General features: G+C 39.8%; 2 long non-coding RNA genes across 2 annotated transcripts in view; one reads left to right on the top strand and one right to left on the bottom strand.

Moving 5' to 3' along the window:
• LOC148115122 (uncharacterized) overlaps window positions 1-25,963 on the bottom strand; it is a 35,202-nt gene that overhangs the window by 8,702 nt on the left and 537 nt on the right. The window contains exon 2 of the long non-coding RNA XR_015732209.1: window positions 954-1,026. This is a non-coding gene — a long non-coding RNA (uncharacterized LOC148115122). The remainder of the gene's footprint in view (window positions 1-953; window positions 1,027-25,963) is intronic.
• LOC117661346 (uncharacterized) lies at window positions 4,314-24,807 on the top strand. Its single transcript, XR_015732208.1, has 2 exons — window positions 4,314-4,565; window positions 24,461-24,807. It is a non-coding gene; the product is annotated as an uncharacterized LOC117661346 (long non-coding RNA).

The raw sequence follows: 25,963 nt of genomic DNA, 5'->3' as shown, positions 1-25,963 counted from the left end.
AAGGGTAGCAGTTACCTCTTCTGTAAAGCCATGCCTGGGTAGGGAAGTGCATTCTGGGTGTCTGAATTTCGGCAGACAGCAAGAAGGAGCCACTTCTGTTTATTCATCAGTTGTTACCTCCAGGACATCATTCTTTCACACAGCTACCCTTTTACTTTTGACTAGTGTAATGCATGGACATTGAAGGCAAAGTGGAGAACCTGCAACTTGATGAAACTAACCTTGTCATAAATCACCAGAAAACTCTAACCCTTCCTAGAAACCTGCAGCTATGCTCTTGTTTGCTTCTTAGCACAGGATTGCAGCATAATTACAGGCTTCCAAGGCCTTGTCAATCTGGTTTCAGGAAAAAAAAAAAACCCTCAGCTTTCCTGGAATGCAACTATGATGACACTGCTTGCAATGCAGCTGATTCAAGAGCAACTGTGGGGTTTGGAAAATGGTCTGGTGCAGGGGTGGGTTCTACTTACCTTTACTACCGGTTTGCAGCAGAGCCGCGCATGTGCATGCGCTCTTCTGCGTAGGCGCAGAAGCACTTTGGTGACATCAGGGTCGGTGGGCGGGACCTCCCGCCACTTTTACTACCGGTTCTATAGAAACGGTGTGAACCGGGGGCAACCCACCACTGATCTGGTGGTTTTCTTCTTAATCGGAGAACACCAATGCTCCCCAAGAAAGCATGAAAGATATCCGGCCTTGCTGCTGCTGAAAAATGCCACCCTCTTTCTGAAGACTTCCAAACATTTGGAACATGCTCGCGCTATCTCTCACTAGCTAAATATTTAAGCAGCTGCGTACTGCCATTGTATTTCAACATGTTATTTTTAACATGCGACCCCATTTCCCTACTTCAAACTGCATCTGTCACTGAGTATCCAGTGAGAGGAACAACCGATAAAATTCTTGACCATTAAAGTGGAGGACAAATTACTTTTTCCCACCGGGTGACCTACATTTCCAGGTGCACTTCCGATATCCAGCCTTTGTGCTACTTTCCATGCAGAATGTGCTTTTCAGGTGGAGTACCTGAAACGAACAACAGCAAAGAGAGACAGAAAATGTCCTTTTAAGGAGCAGAATTTTGGAAGGCAGGCAAAGGAGATGAAAGGAAGTAGTTTAAGTGGGTTGCAAAAAAAAAAAAGGGGGGGGGGAAACTAAATAAAACATTTCAAAAGTAACTTCAGGATAAGCAGTAGCTTCCAGTAATAACAAACTCCTGTGCATGCAACCCACTTAAAATATATATTATAGATGCCAAGTCTTTGAAGAACATGCCTTGCCCCCTCCCCACAAATAAGCTGCCTGCTTTCTTGTCTCCACCTCCCCCCCCCAAAAAGTAGAAACCACATCCTCTCTCCTTTTTTCTCTTCAGTAGCTTCTCTTCTTTTAAGCAGCCATGTGGTTCCTGTGGCTTTTTCCAAGATTCAGCATGGCAATTGGCCATTTCTTAATTAAGAGGAAGCATTTCCTGATGACCTTATGATTGGTTAATATTGAGTCCTTTATGATTTTATTTTTAGCAATTGCTCCATTTCAGCACGTACCTTCTGTTTTGGCATAAATTAGTTGAACAAGAAAGGGATAAAGAGAAATACATTTATTCCAGGGGTAGGTTCTACTTACCTTTACTACTGGTTTGCAACGGGGCCGTGTGCGTGCTCTTCTGCGCATGCACAAAAGCTTCTGCACATGCACAGAAGCGCTCTGATGACGTTGGGGTCGGTGGATGGAGCCTCCCGCCGGTTTTACTACCGGTTCTATAGAACCGGTGTGAACCGGGGGCAACCCACCACTGATTTATTACTATCAGTATTGAAGTCCATTTTCTATTAAAAATAATTGCAGACAAAACAAAAGCATTCAAAGTTATTGGAGATAACTGCTGAGGATTTAAACCATACAGATGATTTAAAATTTAAATCATAAGTACAGGAGGGTAACGGTAAGAATGATAGAAATTCCCTAAAAGATTCAGAAGCATGAATTCAGCCTAAAATGGTGTCTTTCAAACTTGACAACTTCAAGAAGCACGCTGGCTGGGGAATTCTGAGAGGTGAAGTCCACACATTTTAAAATTACCATTTTTGAAAAAAACGCTAACCTAAAGCATCAGAAGAGAGGTAGAAAAGTACAAAAATGACCCAAAAAAGTACAAAAGAAATACAAAATGTAAATCTGGTCTATCAGCCTAAAGCTTTATATCTATGTATTGTTTTTTTTAAGCATTTGCTCCTCATGTCAAATCACAAAGTGGTTTATCAAAGGCCACAATTAAACAGTAAATTAAAACAATTTATAAAAATATGTGTTAAAACTTAGGGGGAAAAGGTTAAAACAATGCAAACAACAAAGCAGGCAAAACAATAATAGAGTAAAAAGGAATGAACATCATAAAAGTGTCTCAGCAAGGTAAGACATCCTTGAATAGTGACTGCTTTGTTTAGTGACCATTCACAGTTAAGATGGTGATAAAAAAAGTAATTTTATGACCTTCACAGATCTGTAAAGCAAAGGAAAGCTGAAGTAAGATCATAAGTACAGTCACAGTTTCACTTTGTGACAGCTTCACTTAACACCTAAATTGCCAGTTCCAATTGTGGTTGCTGAACAAAGACTGCTGTAATTAAGAAGTCTAGAAGACTAAAGATGTGGAAAAGGATACTAAAGAGGGAGATTTGGCATTCACCTGCTCCTGGATTGCCACTCACCTCATTTTGGCATGGGAAGGCATTCAGGGCAGGTCCTCCAAGTATGAACTTAAGATAGGTAGGAAGGCATGGGAAGAAACTTGCATATTAAGATATTAAGATTAAGATATTAAGATTCTAAGCCAAAAAGGGTTCTATGGGTTAAAACCAACCCCTTGAATTGGAAATAGAAGTGATCTGGAGCCAATGTAGGCATGATCAAATCTGGAAAGTCCTGTCTGTGACCTTCATTTCTTGTTTTTCCAGTCCAGAATTTAGTTTGTCCAAATGTACTGATTTGTTAGGAAAGTATCTGTTATATTTTTTGTAAAGTTGGTGCTAAAATTTAAATGAATGTTCATGCACTTTTCATAATGTCTGCATTTTGTTTGGAGTTTTGCCTAACGTCCATATCTTTTCAAACTATTTCCCTAGATGTAGTGCATTTTGGTACTATTTTAATGAATACCAAATTAATACTTTGCGTTTCAGGAACCTAATAAGCACATCTTTCTACATTTTATGTACATTTCTAATACAAAAAAAATAATGCGGGAACGAAAAGAAGTGGCATTTTGCCTGAGAGTATGAAATCGTTGAATTGGATAGGATTACATGAAAGTGCAAATGAATCTAATTTCTTCTTTATTTACTAAAGTGGTGGAATAATATCGTCATGTGTGTGCATGCACATGTACTGTATATAGATAAAAATTTAGATACGGATGCTTTTAATTTAGTTTTAGACTTCAGAATGAGATTCCTGGGATGGCTTAGAAATGACATTGCAAAATGCCTTCTCCATTCATTAATTTGACAGACTTGAACACTGGGCCCTAACTAACAAAGTGAAATTCAATATAGAGAAAAGTAAAATCCTACACTTAGACAAGAAAAACCAAAAGTATATGTATAGACTGGGTGAAACCAGGCTTAATAGCTGTAACTGTGAAAGGGATCTTGGAGTCTTAGTGGACAACCAGCTAAATATGAGCCAGCACTGTGCAGCGGCAGCCAAAAAATCCAATGCAATCTTAAATTGCATTAACAGAGGGATATAATCAAGATCAAGTGAGGTACTATTGCCACTCTATAAAGCCTTGGTAAGACCACACCTGGAGTACTACATCCTGTTTTGATCACCTATAGTATTATAGCAAAGATGTTGAGACCCTAGAAAAAGTGCAGAGAACAGCAATCAGGATGATTAAGGGACTGGAGACTAAAACATATGAAGAATGGTTGCTGGAACTGGGCATGGCTAGTCTAGGGAAGAGAAGGACCAGGGAAGACATGATAGCAGTGTTCCAATATTTGAGGGGCTGCCACAGAGTGGAAGGGGTCAAGCTATTTTCCAAGGCACCCGAAGGCCAGACAAGGAATAATGGATGGAAACTGATCAAGGAGAGATTCAACCTGGAAATAAGGATAAATTTTCTGACAGAGAAAATTCTGAGAACCATCAACAGCTTGCCTCCAAAAGTTGTGGGAGCTTCATCACTTGAGACTTTCAAGAAGAGATTAGACTGCCATTTGTCAGAAATGGTGTAGCGTCTCCTCCTTGGGTGGGGGGTTGGATTAAATGACCTACAGGCTCCTTTCCGACTTTGTTAATCTGTTAATTTATTCTCAGGAGCAGTGGAGGCCTTCTTCCTCTTCTTTTTGAATGCCATTTAGCAGCAACAGCTAAAATTTTCAGCACACGTATTAATGCATCTTCCAGATATATATGGAAGACTGACAGAATCTCCATCACCTTCCTTAGATGCTCTGGCAGTTGAACTCCACGGGTCTTAAAGTTACTGAGAATGGGAAATATTGGTGTAGAAGAAAAGAAATTAGTCCAAGAAATGTTGACTCTCAGGATCTACTACCAAGGTATGCCAGAATGAGTACCGATTTTCAAGACAAACTCTAGCTTGCAGATATCCAGCAGAAATAAGTGATACATGAACAAACGCTATGTAAACTAAAAATTGGAATTTTAGATTTTTAACACATTGCTATGCAGTTTTGTTTAAGCACTGGTATTTTATTTTAAGGACTGATTATGCACAGACTTTATGTGGTTCCCAAGGCATTTTGTGATTTTCATCAATTTTTTTTCCAGAGAAAGAAATCATTTTAGTCCTTATGCTTGCTGATATATTAAAAAATGTGATGGAAGAAACTATATGCAAAGTACAAAGAAGTGCCACAATTTAAAATCAACTTTATTTAAAAGGATTCTGTAGGATAGATTCTTTTTAAATCTTAACTCTGGTAAATTAGCATATTTCAGATTGTAAACTATATCATTTTCTTATTGCTAATGTATCATTCTGTAGAAAGTAGACTATTTAAAAATATTTAATTACATCAGGCATATCAAATTTATACTCCATGGGCTGCCTGCAATGATAATTATTATTCAAAAACAACAAATCATAACATAAACATTTGCACTATATAGTTTAAAGTCCCCTCTCCACTTTCTGATTTAATGGTGGGTTTCATTTGGTGGGCGTTACTAGCTGTTTATAACCAGTTGTTTTGATCTGAAACTTTATGTGCCATCCAATTATTATCATAAGCTTATGGGGCAAATTCAATAGGCATAGTCTGTAATGAATGCATTGTGGGATAGCAGTGTGGTTGCACAATGGAAAACAAGAAGGGCAGAGAAAAAGGGCTGCTCATCTTGAAAACACCCAAGTAGCTAAACCAGCTGGCTGTAGAACTACTTAAAGTACTTAACTATTTTACTCAAAAAGTGGAACTTGATAGATTTGAGTTCCTGGTTCTCTGGGATGTGAAACCATGGCAGGAGGAAAGTTTTTATTTTCCTCCCTCATTTTTTATTTGATTTTGATATTTTGCGCAGATTTTTCCAGGCAAGCAAATTGAGAGGGAAAAGCAACCTGTCACAGCAGTCCCAGAGAAGAGGACGGTTTTGTGAGTTCCCACAGCAGGGGTGGGATTCAAAAATTTTAGCAACCGGTTCTCTGCCCAGTTGCTGGGTGGGCGTGGCCATGGTGGGTGTGGCCTACTTGGCCTCCTGCACCATGGGGGAGGGGGCGTTTTCGCCCTCCCCAAGCTCCAGAGGCTTTCCTCAAGCCTCCGGGAGGGTGAAAATGGCCTCCCCCAGGCTCTGGAGGCCCTCTGGAGGCTGGAAATGGGCCCGTTTCTGGACTTCCAGAACTTCTGGGAGGCCTGTTTTTTGCCCCCCCAGAGCCTCCACACTGGCCCTGTACTTACCTGACATCCAAAATGGGCCACATGGAGACTCCTGGGAGGGGAGAGGGCAGGTGGGCGGGGCCAGCCAGTCCTTGCAACTACCAGTTCGCTGAACCAGATGTATAATTAGCATCCGGTTTGCCCGAACTGGTCTGAACCAGCTAAATCCCACCCCTGTCCCACAGCAGACAGTAACGCAAAGTAACCACCATGGCTCTTTGTAGATGGATAGTCAGCTATATCTTGGAGATCTGTCTAGGATTGATTTCAGTGTCTGGTTTGTTGGAGGTAAATGTTTGTGCAACATTTTGCTGATGAAAATCGCTCAACTTTGTTTAAATCTGGACTCTACATGGGCAGGTTCAGAGGAGATGAGTGGAAAAATGTCTTGCAATATTACCTGGGATTATTTTTGGCTTGTTGATTCTGAGGATGTGAATCAAGTAATCTCTAGGATGAGCACTACTGTCTGTAGTATAGATCAATAACCAGTCCAATGGCTGGCTGTAGGAAGCCAGTGGTGAGAGAGGTTGTCAGTTCCTCATTGGGAGAGGAAGTGATGTCAGGTTGCTTGAAAGACACAGTTTTGTATCCCCTCTTAAAGAAGGCCTCTCTGAATCCTCCCAGTTTAGATTACAGGTAGTCCTTGAGTTACAACCACAATGGAGCCCAAAATTTACATTGTTAAGTGAAACATTTGTTAAGTGAGTTTGCCCCATTTTACGCCTTTTCTTGCCACAATTGTTAAGTGACTTATTACACTTTTTAAGTTAGTAACATAGTTGTGAAATGAATATGGATTCCCCATTGACTTTGCTTGTCAGAAGGCTGCAGAAGGTGATCACATGACCTGGGGATCCTGCAACCATTATAAATATGAACCAGTTGTCAAACATCTGAATGTAAATCATGGGAACTATGGGGATGCTGCAATGATCATAACTGTGAAAAACAGTCATAAATCATTTTTCCAGTGTTGTTGTAACTTTGAAAAGTCACTAAATGGATTGTTTTAAGAGGAGGACTGCCTGTACTATTATCCAGTATCCACTCTTCCCTTTTTTAAGGAAGATGGTTGAGAAGTGATGGGACCTCACCTGCAAAGGGCTTTAGATGAACTGGATTATCTAATTCCTTCTAGTGAATGGACATGGAACAACACTGGTTACATTGGTTGAAGGCCTTTACAGGACCTAGATGAGGGTAATGGGACCTCCCGAATCCTCTTAGATCTCTCAGCTAAGTTCAGTACCATCTGAATCATCTGTGATATCCTTCCAAACTATTGTAAGGGCTGAAAATTGGAGGCATTGTGCCTGGGTCATTCAATTCCTTCCTAAGTGGATAGTTCCACTTAGGGGAACTAGTGAAAGGTAGAGGAGAAGGGGTGTTTTACATTTTTGTATCATTCTACATGGCTCACTTCTCTCACTCCTGCTTTTTACTATCGATTTAAAAAAACCTGAAGAAACCTGGTTTGGGTTAGGTATCGACATATTTAGCTATACACAGCCACCCTGGGTTGGGCTGGAGATACTACGGAAGTCCTGACATTGGGCTTGGTTGCTGTGAAGAATTGGATTGGAAAGAAAAAGCTGAAAAATAGGAAGTATTATTTGGAGAGAGACTTTCTGGCTCTCGTTTGACTCAAGTTTTTATTCTGAATGAGTAAGACTTCCCAGAAAGGAACAAGTCTGTGATTTAGGTCATTCTATGCTCATGGCAACTGCTAGAAAGGCAGTGGAGGCTGTGACTTGGTAGCCCTTATCAGCTTTGGTTGTCAGCATTCCAGAAAGTCCCCAAGTAAAACTCCGAAGCAGGCATTTCTCAAAGTTCTATTTTATTAGAGTAGATATACTGGCACATCTGTAAATCAAAACCCCAAATCCAGCCCCTTCACCCATCAGTCTGTCACATGATCCAATTATCATCCATCCCAATTGAGCCATCCCTGCAACCACTCCTCCTCTAGATACATAAACACCATGACCTTGACCGAAGGGAAGAATGCTATTATGTCTAACTATATTCACTCTCCTAAATCCCTCCTCCTACTTTCCCAGGCATATGGAGTTGGCAGCGTGGAAGCTTCTGGTGCTAATATGGCTTCCAAAGCTGACATTGGTTGGTGTGCCAGTTTGTAATCCTACCTGGAGCAGGACGACCTAGGAACAATGGCCAATGTCTTATCTTTTTTAGGTTGGACTACTGTAATGTGCTGTACATAGAGTTTTGAAGACGACCCACCAGTTGCAATGGGTTCAAAATCAAACAGTCCAGCTTCCATCTAGAAACTGCAAGATTTTGGTTTAAAATGCTTACATTACACCAAGACAAACACTCAGGCAAGTAGAGAACAGCTTTCAACTTTTAAACGGAACAATTAATGTCCCTAAATCATAGACTTCCATTTACCAAATAAAATGAAAACGAAATGTGTAATGACAAAGAGTGAGATTGACCAAACTGCTCCAATTCTGAAACCCTTCAGCTTTGAATATGTTTAGAAGTTAAGATGCAACAAAATACTCATCCTTGCCCTACCACAAAATTGTAATAGATCCAAATTCAAATCTTCAATTTCACCAAGCATTAGATGCAGAAGTAAGCTTTATAAATAAAAAACATCCTGCAATTTTACGCTTTTGAGTCATGTTGAACTTTTTCCTCCTGAAAGCAAACACCCTCTTTGAAATCCTTTTTTTTTTAAATCGTCAAACTTTGTGCAGATTTATTTGCCTAGCTGCCAATTCTGTTGAGTAATCTCCCCAACACTGAAGGGAAATTATTCTTGTGGTGATTCAGGAAACACCACTTCTGACTCTGATTCTGACTCTTTTGGTTTAGTACCACTGTATGTGTGTTTCTTTAAAGTCTGAGGGTTTTTTTGTGAGCTCACAGGTGGTTTCAAAAATGTAGCGCTTCACTTTTAACTGCCCCTTCCCCCGCAATCCATGATAAAAAGAAAGCTAGGATCTTTTTCAAGAAGCTGTTTTTAGAAAAAGAAAGAAAACTTCAAGAAAAGGAAACCTGGTTTGGTTGGAAAAACATAATTAAAGACTGCTTTCATATCTGGTCATTTGTCTTCCCTTTGGAAATTCCAAGTGGTGCTTGCTTTCTTTTGAAAATAATATTTCTCTTAGGTCATATTTACATGCTACATTTCACAGTGACCTAGAGTAGGGCCTCCAACCTTGGCGACTTTAAGCCTGGCGGACTTCATCTCCCAGAATTCCCCAGCCAGCTGGCTGGGGAATTCTGGGAGATGAAGTCCGCCAGGCTTAAAGTCGCCAAGGTTGGAGATCCCTGACCTAGAGGTCAGGGTAAAGCAGTGTCATGAGATAACACCCCCTCTTCCAGGTTTCTGTTTCCTTTAGCCCACTGGAGATGTTAGAGATTGGTTGGAGTTTCTCCCGAAGGGCACAGAAAAGAGATTCTTCCATAATGGAAAGCTTGTAGATAATGGGAATATCTTACATACACACGCCCATAATTGTTATGTGGCCTGACTCAGGCAGCATAGGTTGAATCATGACAGTGCTTACAAACAAGTAGGTTTAATCTCTTCTTGGTTTCGGTGAGGGTGAATGGTATTTCTTTTCAGGAGTTGTCCTTCTCTCTCTGCCCTTTTAAAATGCACACAAATTCCTATGCATTCTGAACTATACATATTGTGTGCCTTTTTTCTTAAGAAAGATTTGTTTGCAGTTGTTCAACCTGAAAATTCTCAGTACAAACTTTTGAGAATGTCACCTACTGAGCCATGACGGTGTACAGACACACATATTAATCCAAGTGCAAATTATTTAGAGATTTTGGTTGCAAAGGATAATAAAAATTTCCATAAACCATTCTTTTTCCCATTTCATTCCTTGACTAACCAGACTAAAAAAACTGGTCCCAAAGGAAAAAAAATTCCACTGGTATCTTTCTGTCCTTGACTGAATCAAGGCAAAGATTCTCTCACTAACTTATTTTCCCATTTGTAATCAACTCAAGGGAGAATCCCTTCTCTGTCTTTGAATTGATTTGATGCAAGGCTTAGTAACATATTCTTTCCAGTGCTAATAGCTAAAAACCTCACCATGATAAGCTAACAATTAAAGTATCTGCTGTAATCTCTTTGAAGTTAACTGCTTAATTGGAAATCCACTTTTTACCATTCTGCATGGCCAACTCCTGGAAAAGATGGGAATTTTTAGTGACAAGCCAATCAACATATAGCCCATCCAATTAACAAGTAATTGTCCTGTTTATATTGGGAATCCAATTTTCTACATCAATGTGTCTCAACCTTGGCAATTATAAAATGAGTGGACTTTTACTGTTACTGTTACAATTCCCAGAATTCCCCAGCCAGCCATACTTCCTGAAGTCCACTCATTTTAAAGTTGCCAAGTTGAGTGGTATTGATCTACATCACGGGTGTCAAATTCACGGCGTCATGTTGCTGTCACGTGACGTATCGCGACGTTTTTTCCCTTTGTGGAGCTGGGGTGGGCGTGGCCTGCACATGATGCATCTGACCTGGAGGCCATCAGTTTGACACCCCTGAATGATATATAAATCTTTTACTGTAACAATGTTCCACTTTCCTCTGTAATTTAGAATTCAATAATAGTTGACATAATAAAATTATTATTTTTACTTTTCAACGTTGTGCTCCTTCTTCTGGAGCTGTTTCAACTGGTGTTGATGCAGGGAAGCGGTTCAACCTGCAGCCCTGCTTTGCGGTGTTTTACAGAACTCAGTATATTCCCCCATTCTGTTTAACATCTATACTAAATGAAGCTTCTGGTTGGGGTCATCCAAGGGTTCAGGATGAGGCATTATTAGTATGCAGATAGCCTTCACTCTGGGTTGTCCAAGTGATGCTGTGGAGGTCCTGCTGTAGTGTCTGGAGACTGTGGGTTGTCTAAGTGGGTGTCAGCCTTGTGAAGTTGTCCAGAAAAGAAGCACAGCCCCAAACACTAGCTCTAACTTTATTGAAAGATTACATTAACAAAATCTTGCATTTAAACTTTCATTTCTACATTAAAACCAATATGAATATTTCACTTTCACACTTTTTGATAAGGATGTAAGGGTATATGATGTCTATTCAATTCCTCTCCCATTTATTACCACCCTGTTAATTGTTGTATTAACTTATTTTAATTGGAGAATTACAGCTAGTCCTTGACCTACAACAGTTCATTTAGTGACCATTCAAAGTTACGACGACACTGAAAAAAGTGACATGACCGTTTTTCACACTTATGACCCTTAAGTAGCATCCCCATGGTCATGCTTGGCAACTGACTCATATTTATGTCCCAGGCTCACCTTTTGGGATCTTCTGACAAGCAAAGTCAATGGGGAAGCTAGAGTGGCTTAACAACTGTGTTATTAACTTAACAACTGCAGTGATTCACTTAACAACTGTGGCAAGAAAAGTTGTAAAATAGGGCAAAACTCACTTAACGAAGGTTTGACTTAGCAACATAAATTTTGGGTTCAATTGCATTTTTATTGCTTTCAGTTTTTCTTTTAAAAACCGTATTAAATGAATTAACACAGGGGAAGTGTGTGTGTGTGATAAGAAAATCATTTAAAAAGGGACCAGAGTGATTATATCTGTCTTGTATGCTAATTATTTCACTCACATTCAGGTTTGCTTCTGTAGGCTAGAGGACCATAATTCATTTTTTTTTTAAATTGACAAAGTTGATTCTCAGCATTTGGGGGAAGCTGCCTAATTTTAGGTTAGAGCCATAATTTTGTGATCCAAAAATGTTTGCATAGATTCCTGGATATTTGGCTAAGAATGTTACCCAGGGCTTCTCAGATTTTCTGATATCATGATCCGCTAAAGTGATAAAATAATGTCTGTGACATCTCCTACATGCATAAAACTAATGCATAATTGATCATCAATAACACTGTTGTGGTTGGCTGATAGTTTTGACAGATGGCTAGGTATATATTTAGCCATCTGTCAAAACTTGCTGGGGCTTTGCTCTCCACTTTTTCACACAAAGGGTGTGTCTGTGTGCTATCAAAAGTTTCTTTGAATTTTGTTTGCCTTTTTCTGCTGTCAAAAGTCAGCCTAAGATTTGTTCCCCACTTTGCCACAGATTTAAGGTTTAAAACAAGTCCAGGCAAAAGAGGAAGCAAAGTGAGACTGAGCTTGGACAGTTTCCCAACTTTGCATGTGTAGCCTTGTTCCAGTTTCTCTGATTCCCTCTTAAGGTATGAAGCCAGAACTTGAGGGGAGATTAACTGTTTTCGGTCACTGGAAGTAGTGCCAGATGTGGGGATGTCCCTGGGGGCTCCATGAAAGCCTTTGTGCACTTGAAGGAAGCATCTGCTTTCCTTTCTCTTTGGCCCTCTGACCTCACTCTATGCAGTGTGTTTGCCGCTGTCATCAGGCAGTAAAAAATTCATTTGATAAAATGGCCCACAGAAGAAATGTGCTTCTTAATTATGGTAGGCCCTTTAATCCTTGCCTGGATTAAAGCCTGGTTTTGGGGTGAAGGGGTGGGGTAGAGAGAGAGAGCGACCGTGAGAGAGATACTATATATATATATATATATCTCCACGTATGACTCATGGTGCTGCAAGCACTCTGCTTTGCTACAGACAAGTGCATTTGTAGAAAGGAGATGTCTGGCTCAATGGCCCCTTTGCATTGGAGCAAAAGGAAGGCTGAGCTGATCTCAGGTTGCAGTCCACCCCATCTCCCTCTGTAGCATTCTTGCAGCTTTTCAGACCTTGCTCTTCTGGGGATTTCTGTGTTAGCCAGTCAGTTCCACCTTGGAGCTCCTTGAAATGCTTGGTTTTTGCCTACTCACAAGTTATGTCAAACCAAACAAGAGGGGTCTGTTGTGGTCCGCCGGCGGCCTACAGACTTGGTAGCAGAGTCGGACAATGAGGAGGTTGGGGAGGAATATGGGCCAGTCCTGGAGTCTAAGGAAGGCTCGGACAAGGGCTCTGTGTCAGAGGCAGAGAGGGGGCCAGGGCCATCTGGGAGTTATGTGCTGCCTCCGTCGCCTCCAGAGATGGACATCAGCAAGGCAGAGAAACGGGGAGCCTGTTCCCAGTGCATGCATGTGCAGAGCTGCCAGAAGTCAAAAACAGTTAAGACAAAAGAGACGACTCGGGAGTAGGGCTTGGAGATGATTGGCCCCTCCTATAAGACATAAATGAGGAACAAAGGCACGTGAGCCTTTGCAGGAAGCAACTTTGTTCATTCTGGTCAGTTTAAATTCTGAAGCTCCTTTTTGATTCTGTACTCCATGTGGCCTTGCAAAGCTAATTGCCAATTAGGTCTTTGGCAGCGTGTCAAGGGAGATAAAGGTGTGTGCTTATCAGCCTTATCCCAAAGGACTGTGGCAGACTTCTGTCGGACTCTTTACAAACTATTTGTGACTCATTACGAGCTGTGAATGAACAGAATTCACAGCCACTGAAATAAAAAGAGGGTTTTGGGGACTAATCGTGTGCTTTTTACTGTCTCAGGAAGCCTAGGTCAGAACAGGGTCCTTGGCATCCAGACAACACTGATAATAGGAGTTTCTCCCCCTCCCACCGCTAGAAATGGAAGACACAAACCATGGGCAGTGTTGATGCTTTCTCATGAACTATAGGCACTGAAATGGGAAAGTTGATGCCAAGTCCCATCCCTCCCCCAAGCTCTGTAAAGAAGTGGCTAAATGTAGAATAGCCTTACCACTTGCTTCAGATCTCAATGCATGGCATCTGTTGCTCCAGTGCCTAAGTCCGGGGTGGGGCAGGAACTAAGTTGGACTATGATATTCCTACCCCCCATATCAAATACGCCTTCCTATGTTTTGAATCCACTTTGTTGGTTAGCCTTCCTCCTTTGCTTTTGGTGTTGGCTGTTGCAAGGACTTCTCTCTAGCAATCTCAATAGCTAATTGGGCAACCCATTTTGGGGTTTTGGGAAGAAGGGAAGGCTTTGCTTCCCTTCTTTGCTTGCCCTGGTAAAAATGCAATGAATTTTGATTGTGTTCTAGCTTACAGTGTGCAATTCCTGTTCCCCGGCCCATTTAGATCCACTCTCAAAGTTGCCCCTAGCCTCTGGAGGGTTCTAATCTGTAATTTGAACATCATTGGAATAAGGTACGACCAGAATTACGACCAGAATTGAGCCCAAGTTTTCTGTTGTTAAGTGAGATTTTTGTTAAGTGAGTTTTGCTCCATTTTCTTGCTCTGCTTTTTAAGCGAATCGCTGCAGTTGGTAAGTTAGTAACCCGGTTGTTAAGTGACTCTGTCTTCCCCATTGGCTTTGCTTGTTAGAAGGGCACAAAAGGGGATCACATGAATTTTGATCACATGATCATGGGGATGCTACAAAGGTCGTAACTGTGAAAAATGATCATAAATCACATTTTTCAGTGCCACTGTAACTTTGAATGGTCACTAAACGAACTGTTGTAAATCGAGGACTGTCTGTAATAACAGAATAATAGAATAAATAGAAGGGAGCTTGGAGATCTTCTAGCCCAACCCCCTGGTCAAGCAGGAAACTCTATACCATTTCAGACAAAATGTTGCCCAATCTCTTTTTAAAAACTTCTAGTGCTGAAGCACCCACAACTTCTTGAGGTAAGTCGTCCCACTGATTAATTGTACTCTGTTTTCCCCAAAATAAGACATTGCCTGATAATAAGCCCAATTGGGCTTTTGAGCTCATGGCAATAAGGCCCAGCGCTTATTTCAGGGTTCAAAAAAATATAAGACAGGGTCTTATTTTCGGGGAAACACGGTAATTGTCAGGAAATTTCTCCTTAGTTTTAAATTGGTTCTCTCCTTGATTAGTTTCCATCCATTGCTTCTTGTCCTATGGAAGAATAGACTATATTAGCGGCCCCCAACCTTTTGGGCACCAGGGACCGGTTCCATGGACAAAGGTTTTTCCGCGACTCAGAGGGGGCGTGGTTTTGTGTACTGCCTGCATCCCACAAATGGGGTTTGGCTTTTTTTTTTTTAATTTGATTTATATGCCGCCCTTCTCCGGAGACTCAGGGCGGCTTACAATGCGTTAAGCAATATTTGTGCGGCCCCGTGGTTGGAGACCCTTGGATTATATTGTATTCTGCAGAGACAAAGTTAAAATTGAAACATGCACAGTATCTCCAAAGAACAGATGAAGTAGTAATATTGATTTGCATTCATCATTCACAGAAAGCTGCTGAGGAGGGGGGGGGGATGCTTGCCGAACAGAATTGCACACCGCAGGGCTATACAGTGGGGTTATTTAAAGCCTGGAATGTTACTACATGAAGTTTCATCATGAAGATTGCATCATTGCCTGCTGACACTGCTTTGGCTCTGCTTTATACACTTTTGAGTTGCTATATTTAGCAACTGTGCTTTTTTTTTTTTTCTCCCTCCCCTAAGCAGTTTTATTACAGGCATTTGGATTGTAGAAAGAGGTGTGTCTCCTTCACATTCAGAGTGATACTATTCTGTGATCTCTAAATGCAGATCTTAAACAGGAAGCTCTGCATCATGCTTACTTATAAGGGAAAAACAGGCCAGCAGGGCGTGGGTGGGGTGGGGGGGAATGGCTTTCCTGGATGTTGAGCTCGATCAGGGAGCTGCTGGGAGACACACGAATGATGCCTACAGTGGAAAGCAGCTGCTAGGCAAAGTAGATGCTGGAAAGTGTTCAAATATTAGAAGAATGTCATTTTCCAACTAATTTGTGGAAAAGGCATTTTTCAACATTCCTGTCCAGCAGCCTTTGGCTCCATAATCTGGCAGCCTTAAATGGCATTCTGGCACCCATCCAGAGACAACCAATTCAGCTCGGCTACTTGGATTCGCTCTTCAAAGGGGAAATATAGTGGAATTTGGGGCTTTTACACACCACTAAAAATGGCTTGGTCTGTAACCAGGTTTTTCTTTTAAAAAAAATAAACAGTTTCACTGCACTGAAAAAAGAAATGAAGCATGACTGAAATGCAGCTGCCTAAGGGCAATATGTGTTTGCAGATGCAACCATAAACTCAGTTCAGATGGTCTGGGTTAACATTCTCTCTCTTTGGTTTTTTATGAATATCTGCTAGGAAATCTATGCTGTTGAGCCCTATGTTAGAATGTTTACAGAAACAGAGCTGGTTCCTTATCATCAAAATGTAAGGAAGAAGACTGAAATACATAGGTTAAATGTTTATTGCCCTTACAGAAGCCTGGCCTGATTGTATCACTCTTACTCACAGTGAATCACACTTTACTTCAAGCACAACAGTGGGTGAAACCTCTGATTCAAATGTATGTTTGGCCTGGTAAAAACAATATGATGAAATATGTTGATGTCCTTGGTTGAAAAGCCTGTGAGCAAATTTAATCTAGCCTTGTTTATGTTTAAAAACATCTTCTACACATCTATTGGTTTTTGGGAATGTTTTGCTTCTTTTGTTTTCTCATATTATCCATTGTAAATAAAGCACACGCATGCAGCTTTATTGCTTCAAAATACATGGGAGAGACACTTCTGAGGTAGGCACAGGGGTGGGCTGTTGGGGATTCGCAGGGTTTCGGGAGAACCTCTAGCTAAGATTCTGTGTAGTTTGGAGAACCCCCACTCCTGGATGGCCCCACCCACATCTCCCCTCCCCTTCCAGGAGTCCCCACGCGGCTTGTTTTGGATGCAGGTAAGTGCAGGGTGCACTTGGGAAGGCGAAAAACAGGCCTACCAGAAGTTCAGGAAGCTCGGAAACGGGCCCGTTTCCGGGCACCACAGGGCCTCCGGAGCAGCGGTGGGTTCTAAATTTTTTTACTACCGGTTCTGTGGGCGTGGCTTATTTTGGGGCCTGCCTTGATGGTCATGTGACAATTATTTAGGATTTAGCAGCGGTACTGGTCTACCAGGCTTTTAACTGCTTGCAGAGCTGTACTGATCTACCCACTTATTTTTGCAGGCACTGGTCTACCCATTTATTTTTGCAGGCACTGGTCTACTCATTTGTTTTCTTTTAACACTGATCAGCTGTAGGGTGGCCCTTTGAAGCCCTGCAGCAAGAGTTTAAACAGTTTTTTTCCCTCTAGCCATCAACTGGGACTCAGGAGGCAGCAATAGATTGGGGGTGGGGCTAAATAAAAGGTAAGAATAACGCGGTGGGTGGGTGGGGCGCGGGGGGGCAGAACGGTATCATATCGTCACCGCTACCGGCTCGGTGGAACCAGGCGGAACCGGGAGGAACCCACCACTGCTCCGGAACCTGGGAAGGTTATTTTCGCCCTCGCAGAGGCTCAAGGAAAGCCTCAGGAGCCCAGGGAGGGCAAAAACACCTCCCTGCTGCCATGGTACAGGAGATTGACTAGGCCACATGCACCATGGCCATGCCCCACCAGCAACCAGGCAGAGAACCCCTTGCTAAAATTTTTGAGGCCCACCCCTGGGTAGGCACATAGTATGAACAAATGACAACTAGGGGGCTCCGTTTGAAAATAGAATATAGAATAACAGAGTTGGAAGGGACCTTGGAGGTCTAGTCCAATCCCCTGCTTAGTCAGGGAACTCTGTACCATTTCAGACAAATGGTTGTCTAATTTCCTCTTAAAAACTTCTAGTGTTGGAACATTCACGACTTCTGGAGGCAAATTATTGCACTGATTAATTAATCAGTGAAATTTCTCCTTAGTTCTAGGTTGCTTCTCTCCTTGATTAGTTTCCACCCATTGCTTCTTGTCCTGCCTTCAGGTGCTTTGGAGAATAGCTTGACACTCTCTTCTTTGTGGCAATTCCTGAGATATTGGAACACTGCTATCATGTCACCCCTTAGTCCCCCTTTTCACTAGACTAGACATACCCAATTCCAGCAGCCGTTCTTTATATACCGTATTTTTTGGAGTATAAGATGCGCCTTAGTTTTTGGGGAGGAAAATGAGAAAAAAGCTGATTGGCAGGTGGATCGGTCTCCTGGAATACCCCCAATCAGCTGTTCCCACAGGTGAATTTTAGCAACAGGTTCCTTGGTTGTGAGCTCTGTGCCTTGCTTTTTTTTCTGCCTCTGAAAGCCTCCGAAACAGAGCTTCAGAAAAAAAGCCTCTGAAGCTCTGTTTGGGGGCTTCTTTTCTGAAGCTTCATTTCTGATGCTTTTTTCAGCTTCTGAAACCTCCGTTTGAGAAGTTGGGTGGGGCTACATTTGGAGTATAAGATGCACCCAGATTTTCACCCTCCTTTTTGGAGGAAAAAGGTGCGTCTTATACTCCGAAAAATACAGTATTTTAGACTCCAGTCCCCTAATCATCTTTGTTGCTCTTCTCTGCACTCTTTCTAGAGTCTTGACATCTTTTTTACATCGTGGCAAGCAAAATTGGATTTAGTATTCCAAATGTGGCCTTACCAAGGCATTGAAAAAGTGGTATTAACACTTCATATGATCTTGATTCTATCCCTCTGTTTATGCAGCCTGTTTATGCAGCCTTGAAATATATTTTCAAGAGAAACAAAAACTATGTGGAGCAATTTGAATAAATTACATGCAAATCAGAGTGCTCTAACGTACGGTACATGTGTGTATGAAGCAAAATACTTGAATGATTGGAAAAACAAATGGTACACTGCTGGACATTTAAAAAAACAACAACTTGCCTACAGTACAGCAATGGTGGTTACAAAAGAGCTGGATATTGAAATTAGAAAGCCAAAAGCAAAATCATTTTTAATCCCAAAGTGGAAGATCAGAATGGAGGCCAAGATAAAGAAATTAAAACCACATGTGAGTAATTTAAAGAACATGAAACAGCAAAAGTTGAAGAATGCAAGGCTCAAGAGAAGCCTAATAAAAAAATAATTGGCTTAGCACCAGAAAAACTGAAGAAGCTTTGGCCATCATAAAGCAACAAATTACAGCAATTGCAGGAAAAATTGAATGCTATGAGACACACATCATCCAATTTAAGCAAAACCAACTATTTCAATCAGGCCAGAGATTGAGTCTATCAAAGTATAAATGGCAATAGAAATTCTGAAAATGAAAAACAAAACAAAAACAAAACAAAACAAAACAAAATTGAATGGTGGAAATAGCACCAAAGCCATCAATACCTGGGCTGTACTTGTGATAAAATACATTGCTAGAATGATTAACTGGACACAAGCTGAACTGGACAGTTTGGATCAAAAATAAGAAAGCTCACGATTATTCACTATACATTACATTCCTATAGCACTACTGATATGTGTAAGACAGCCAAGAACAAATATTATGCAAATTAAGAATTATAAATTAGTGTACAGAAAACAAAATAATTGGATGACTATCAAAATAATGTAATAAAAACAAAAATAGGTAATAATTACTGGTGGAAGTCAAAAGGTGTAGCTCTTGGAAATGAGTGTGGACAACCTCTGGACAATGAGCATGTTCTTTTGACTCTGATAATCATAGAAACTGCCCCTGTAATATCAACATGAGTGAAAAGGGGCATAAATTATCCTAGTAATAGAAAGGTGTATCCTGTGTATCTTTTTGGGTTTTGAATTTTGATTAATGTGACAATGACAGATAATCTCAATATAGTGATTCATGTGTATCAGGATTAAAATATATGAACTTCAGGTAGAGCTGTATGAATCACTAACTTTCCAATACAGTTGTTTATTACAAAGCTATTACCATTTATTGTTAAGGGTTTGATGAAGCTTTTTAGGTATTAGAACATCTCTAGATCATACGGCAGAAAACTGAAAGTGTGGGGGACAGTGAAAGAAATCTTGCAACCTGGAGGTCCTGCTTTTTAATGCAAGGTCTGTTGCTGATAAAATATCTGTATTACTCAAAACTCTTTCCTGGATGAAAGGGCTAACTATATGATTATACAACTGTTATCACCCACAATTGGTACTTGCCTTTAAAGCCTTAAAGGGCTTAAGAATTGACTGTTTGAGAAACCAAATCTCTCATTATGATTTTGCAGAGGGATTTAAATAATTAGAAGAGGCCCTTTTCAGTATCCCCTTGCTGTCAGACAGTCATCTGCCACCCAAGATAAATATTTTCTTCTGTGATTTACTGTTTCTGAAATGCTTTTCCTATTGCCATTCACCCCTTTTTTCCCAGTACTTAGGAAAACATTTAACTCACCAAACTTTAAATGTTAATTGAATTTAATTATCATGATTCCAGTGATGATTAAAATATGATGTTACTGTTGATTTTGCTTTTTTAAAAAATTGCTATAAGCCACCTTGACTGCTTTTGGAAACTGATATGTGGAATATATAATAAATAAATTTGTTTATACAGTATGTTCAACAACAAAACCATTAAAAAAAAAATTCTGTTCTATTCTATTCTTAAGAGCTATTTTTGCCAGGTTTTGTTGTTGGTGATACTTTGACACACTCCTGCCTTTTAAACCTGATTCCCAATTTCATGTAAAATCAATCCATAATTTTAGACCTGGCATCTCTATGACATCACTGTGATACTACAGCCCTGAGTTTTTCCTTAAAAAAATAATAATCCCACCATAGGGAAAGTATTGTCTGCCCCTTTTCTAAGTGAAGGAAAGTTTAGTTTGCAGACAATAAAATATCCTTTAATATTCCTAGCAGTTAGCCATAGCAATAGCACTTAGACTTATATACCGCTTCACAGTGTTTTTACAACCCTCTCTAAGCGGTTTATAGTTAATTCATTTGCAGTTCTCTTCCTAAACTCAGTAGGGGCATTCATAAAATCTTTCATCTTCTTAATACTTCTTATTTGGTGTTTATATAACAAACAGAAATACTACTATTTTAAAATATATTTAAAAACCATGGCAACTCTCTTCTATTACAGACTAATGATTTTTCAAGTATCTACAATTGTGTCATCCAGAATAAAGGTTTTATTTATTTACTTATTTGCAGGCTCGGGTTTTATCTATTATGTCACTATGTTTTACTATTGTGATAATTTAAGCAATTATTTGGCTCATAATATATTCAAGTGTAAATACTTTACTTTTTGTGAAAAGTCTCAAAAGGAAATGCAGCCATTTTACTAAACCTCAGTAAATCCAGTTGCATTTTAGATTTTTTAAAAAGAGTAATTAGGTATTAAATTTAAACTTGAATTTCTTGTATACCTAGACTTAATTCTGTAATCTTTGATTCTACCCAGGGGTGGGTTTCAAAACCCGTCGCTACCGGTTCACTTATGGGTGCTCGCGCGCTCACCCGCGCACACAACACTTCTGCACAGAAGCATCTGGGCAGATGGGCGGACCCTCCCACTGCCGCCGCTACCGGTTCACCCGATCTGGGGTGAACCAGTAGCAACCCACCACTGTGATAAGCATTCTATGACCTATTCAACAAATATTCAACAAATCAAACACAGGTTTTAAAAAGTAGCTTTAAAGAATGTATCTTATTAATTCTGTTGTTCCTCCCAAACAAGAGTTGATTTGATTTGTAAAATTGTAAGGATGGAGGCAGCCTTTCAGACTCTTGTTAGTAAAAGGAGGAAACGGGGCATTGGCAAGTCAATAAACATAAAATTTTGAGCCTCCTCCTTAACTGTAGTAAGGAATGGCTTGCTTCAGCTGCAGTGCCAATTTATTCCATAATATGGATCCTGCCATGGAGAAAGCTGAATTGGTCATTGATGTAATCAATGTGTCTGACACAAACAGAAAATAATGCCTTGTCAATGACCCAAGAGTACAGGGCGTACTTTACACGAGTAGGCAATTCTGTAAGTAGTTTACTAAGCTGCATGATATTTTCCATGCCCACATTGGAAAGCAATCTGATAGATAAATAATCATGTGAAAAGAACCAAGAACTATATCCACTGCTCAGGGATAAGGAATAAAACTAATTCAGATATTAATAGCTAGTGCAGTAGACACCCTTGGTATAGCTATTTAAAACTCAACAAGTAAATATGACCCACTATATACTTCTTTACTATACATTACATTTCCTCATGTTATTAAGCCTGCTTTATAAATAATAGCTTTGAATGCTTCCTGATCCTTTTCCCATCCTTCAACAGACCTTCACAATAGATTTTAATAAGTAGGTTATCACAAGAAGTTCAAATGACTCAGTGGGAGGCATTTTGTAAAACAAAAACACTCCACAAAAGAACAGAATTCAATTAGAACTTTAGTGACAGATTCCTGAAACTTGTCAGTGCAAGAGACACAAAAGGGGGGGGGGGAAATTGCATTTCAGAATCAACAAACACTACTATGGTAGAAAATAAAAAAACAATAAAAAGGTATTGATGTTAAGAAGACCAAAAGGTACATAAGATTAGTGTTACAGCCACCTAGGAGAGATAGATTAGCACTGAATTTTTAATCAATTGCTCCTCAGTGTTAGGCTATGAAAGACAGAAGGAAAAATGCACACACAATATTTTCTAACAGGCTGAAGGAAACACTCGGCTTGGAGATAGTGACTGGACATGTGACAGCTAGGCTTAAGAATGTTACATGTGTCCTGTGCTGTGCTGTGTTGGATAGAGTGATGTAGCCTTGTTATTATACAAGCTTATCAGAAGCATTTTCTGTTCTCTTCACTAATTAGCAACATCGCCAGCATCCTTAGCTCTACTGTAATGAAGCCATTGTCTAGGGTTTATTCTAAATCTGCCACACAGGGATTTGTCTTTTCTCTTCTTTTCTTTAAAAAAAAATATTGTTAGCCTACTTGAAATGATGACTCATAGAAGGGTTTTTACTACCGTAGAACATCTTACATATTGCCTTTCATAAGAGACTGTAGTTGGCTGCCGATCAATTTGACTAATTCTATCAACATTTGGAGAGGTGTCAGTGTGTTTCAATTCGTACCTCTGAGCACATGAGCCATGTCCTTTGCTGTGCACGATGGGAGGAACATTGGATAATTTGCACCAAAATAAAAGGATAGATAGATAAGCAGTCCTTTCTGCTTCAGTATAAAAAGAAGATAGTGCCACAGACTGTGGAGGAGACATGCCAGGTAGACAGCAATTCAACATTTCCTGTCCTGTTTTGGAAAACTAACTGACACATGTTTGAGGTGAAAAATGTGCACGCCACATACAACCTTTCAAAACCTCTCATATGTCCCCTTAGACATGGATGGATAGGCTCAAAGGTTCATGCCCTGATTTTTTGTATGAAGAGGTGGTTGGAGAGATTTCAAAGGCTTTGTGTCAACTTGCAAAGCATCCCTGGCCTGCTCTCAAGTTGCCATAGGCCAGGGGGGATGGCGAAATGGCACAGCAGCGAAAGACAGATGCACATTCCACACTTATCTCTCTCAAGGCTATATCCCAGGGATACCTACAGCAGCCAAGGGGAGTGACCTCTATTACCTGTGAAATTGCTCCATTGGCGAATGTGATTGATGACACACCCTGGGGGGAGGGGAGAAACAGGGTCATAATTGGACTGTAAATTACATAGGATCAGAACTGGCTTCACTTGGGAACATGCGGACATGAAGCTCCTAATAAATAACTGGATTTCTTTTGAAGCTTGCTCATGATTTAATTACAGCATCCAGAACCCTGACACTTTGATCTCTGGGTGAGATCAAAGCCTTTGAAACAGGATTGGATCTGAAATTGGACCTCTAATCTTACTTCAATATACTAACCACTATGACACATGACATTGATCTTCTTTTTATTTATTTATTTTTATTTTTAATACCTGTCCAATTAAATCCAAGTTATAATACTTGCATGTACTATAAGGAAGTCATGGAAGTTAACGTTTGAGTAAGCCTAAGTAAAATTTGGCTGACAATAGGGTGAATGTTTTATTTCCATCATTATAATAAGTAGTACCCAAGTGGAAGGTCTAGTGTTTCAGAAGATGCTTTTTATTGTGCGGTCACCCTTTTGTTTAATTTTATAAATGGTCCATTTGGTATTGCCCTTTGTGTGAACCTCTCAGTTTCTTCCTTCAATTTCCTCCATCTATTTTTATTACAGGAAAATATCAGAAAGAGGAAAAGCCAAAACAGTGGCACATCTTTTTGATTACTGTCACTAGGAGACTATCAACTGGAAGTGCTTGTTGTTGTGGAAGTCTAGATGATGGAGTAACACAATGCTACAGAAAATGGCACTATTTTGCCTATACTAATTATACAGCATATAAGCAATCAGTGACAGTGTCCTTTTAACCTCCAATATATTCATCAGCTAAGCATTTCAGAGAAAACCTTTTCTTTGTATCGCATTTAATGAGGTAGCTTAGAATTCTGTGAAACTGAGTGAGGGCAGGCAAATAGCATATTATTGAAAATTGGTCACAATTAAAACTATCTAAGATGCAGGGCTGAAGTTCTGATAGTTTCCAAGTATCAGACATCCTTTGTGGAAAATAAATGCAAATAATTTTAAATCACTGGGAATAAGGAAGGAATGCTTAAGTGGGGCAAACTGTTTTGCCTTTTCTCAGTTAAAAACTGAATAACTTTGGAAAAAGAGCATAAACAGGCTGCAGAGGACAAAATATATATAAATGATTTGGCATTTTAGGGGATAAATATTGTAAAAACAACACCACAGAGATTCATTGGTATTCTTGCTACTTTTCAGGCACCCCTGAAAATCTACTTGCATGATTTTAGATGGGCAAACAAAAGTCTTTTGCAGAAATTATGCAACAACAGAAGCACGAGATCAAGGTAACACCTGAAGATTCAAAAAAATATCTGGAAGAGGTCAGTAGTAAATCACTTTATTGTTGCCAAATAAGCTATATGATTGGGAGGAGGAACTGAGATTGATATGGAGAGCTTGAAAGTAGCTGATCATTTTGCATTATAAAAAAGTCAGAATGAATTGTCACCTCAGTCTTATGTTACTATACGTGTTAACAGAAGAAGACTTGACTGGATATTCCATAACAAGCAAACTAAAAAATAAACATGAACGATCTATCATCATTTTTTTTTTTGGTTAAGGAAGAGGTTAAGAAATAAATGGCTTCCTATAGCTTTATATTAGAATATTTGCATCAATGTAAGATGCTCTCATGAACAACTGCGAAGATCTTATCTGCCTTTTTAGTTATTTAACTGTGTCCTTGTTCTCTGCCAAACATACTGATCAAAGTAATCAACAATAGGATGCATAGATAAAAATAGACCTATAACTGAAACATAAAAGCATTGGCCAACCACTTCTTTACTGCTGCCAGGGAAACCATACTCATGTGTCAATGAAACCAGGAGGCTCTGCACTCACCTTCAACTTTGCTTTTTTAAAAAAATCAGGTATGTTTTAAAAAATGCAATTCCAAGTGAATTCAGTATTAAATAATAGCTGCATTTCCATTGCCTACTTTAATTTAGTTTTTATTTTCATTTGGAGTTCTCTTTTGTTGTCTGTAGGTATCATATGTCTGAGTCAGTTCGTTTGGATGTGACAAAACACATCACTGATTCAGCTTATCAAATCCAGAAAACAGATTTCACAGTCTCAGTATAAATTTTGTTTATAAGTATTTCCATTGAGAAAGTATTTGCTCTGAAAGGAGAAAATGGCAATCATTTTGTGTTGGGAGGATAGGTTATTATCGATCAATCAATGACTTTAAAGATTTAATTCCATGTGTTTTCTACTAAATGTTATAAATATTTTCATTCATATTGAATTGAATTGAAGATTAATTTCTGACAAAAGTACAACTGTTAGGATTTTACATAGATCCTGTATCAGAAATCAAGATGACAGAAGCCAAGTTCAGAAATGCAATGGAACAGAAAATTGATGGTTGGAAAAATATGTATGGGAAATGTACAAAAATTGATGAAATACTTTGCCATTAGTTTGGCAGAGGTGAGGCACATACCTACCAAGGAGAACAAGTAGTCAGAATTGCATTGTAGGAGGTTAGCACCCATCCCTTTCCTAGAAGAATGAAATATTTTGGGAAATATTAAAAAGGCAGAATATTATATTTCCCTGGATGAGAAATGGAGAAGCATATTTTACAGACAAAGCAGCTCCCACCTTCCTGTCCCCCATCCTTTGTTAATGGGCCAGAGGCAGAAACCCAATCCTTTGTCAAAGGACATTTGCAACACAATAGCAACA

This window comes from Pantherophis guttatus, chromosome 2, assembly GCF_059756535.1.
Source record: "Pantherophis guttatus breed Tessera chromosome 2, ASM5975653v1, whole genome shotgun sequence".
Taxonomy (NCBI): Eukaryota; Metazoa; Chordata; class Lepidosauria; order Squamata; family Colubridae; genus Pantherophis; species Pantherophis guttatus.
Note: the sequence above shows the minus strand (reverse complement) of the source record. Positions and strands in the feature narration are given on the sequence as shown.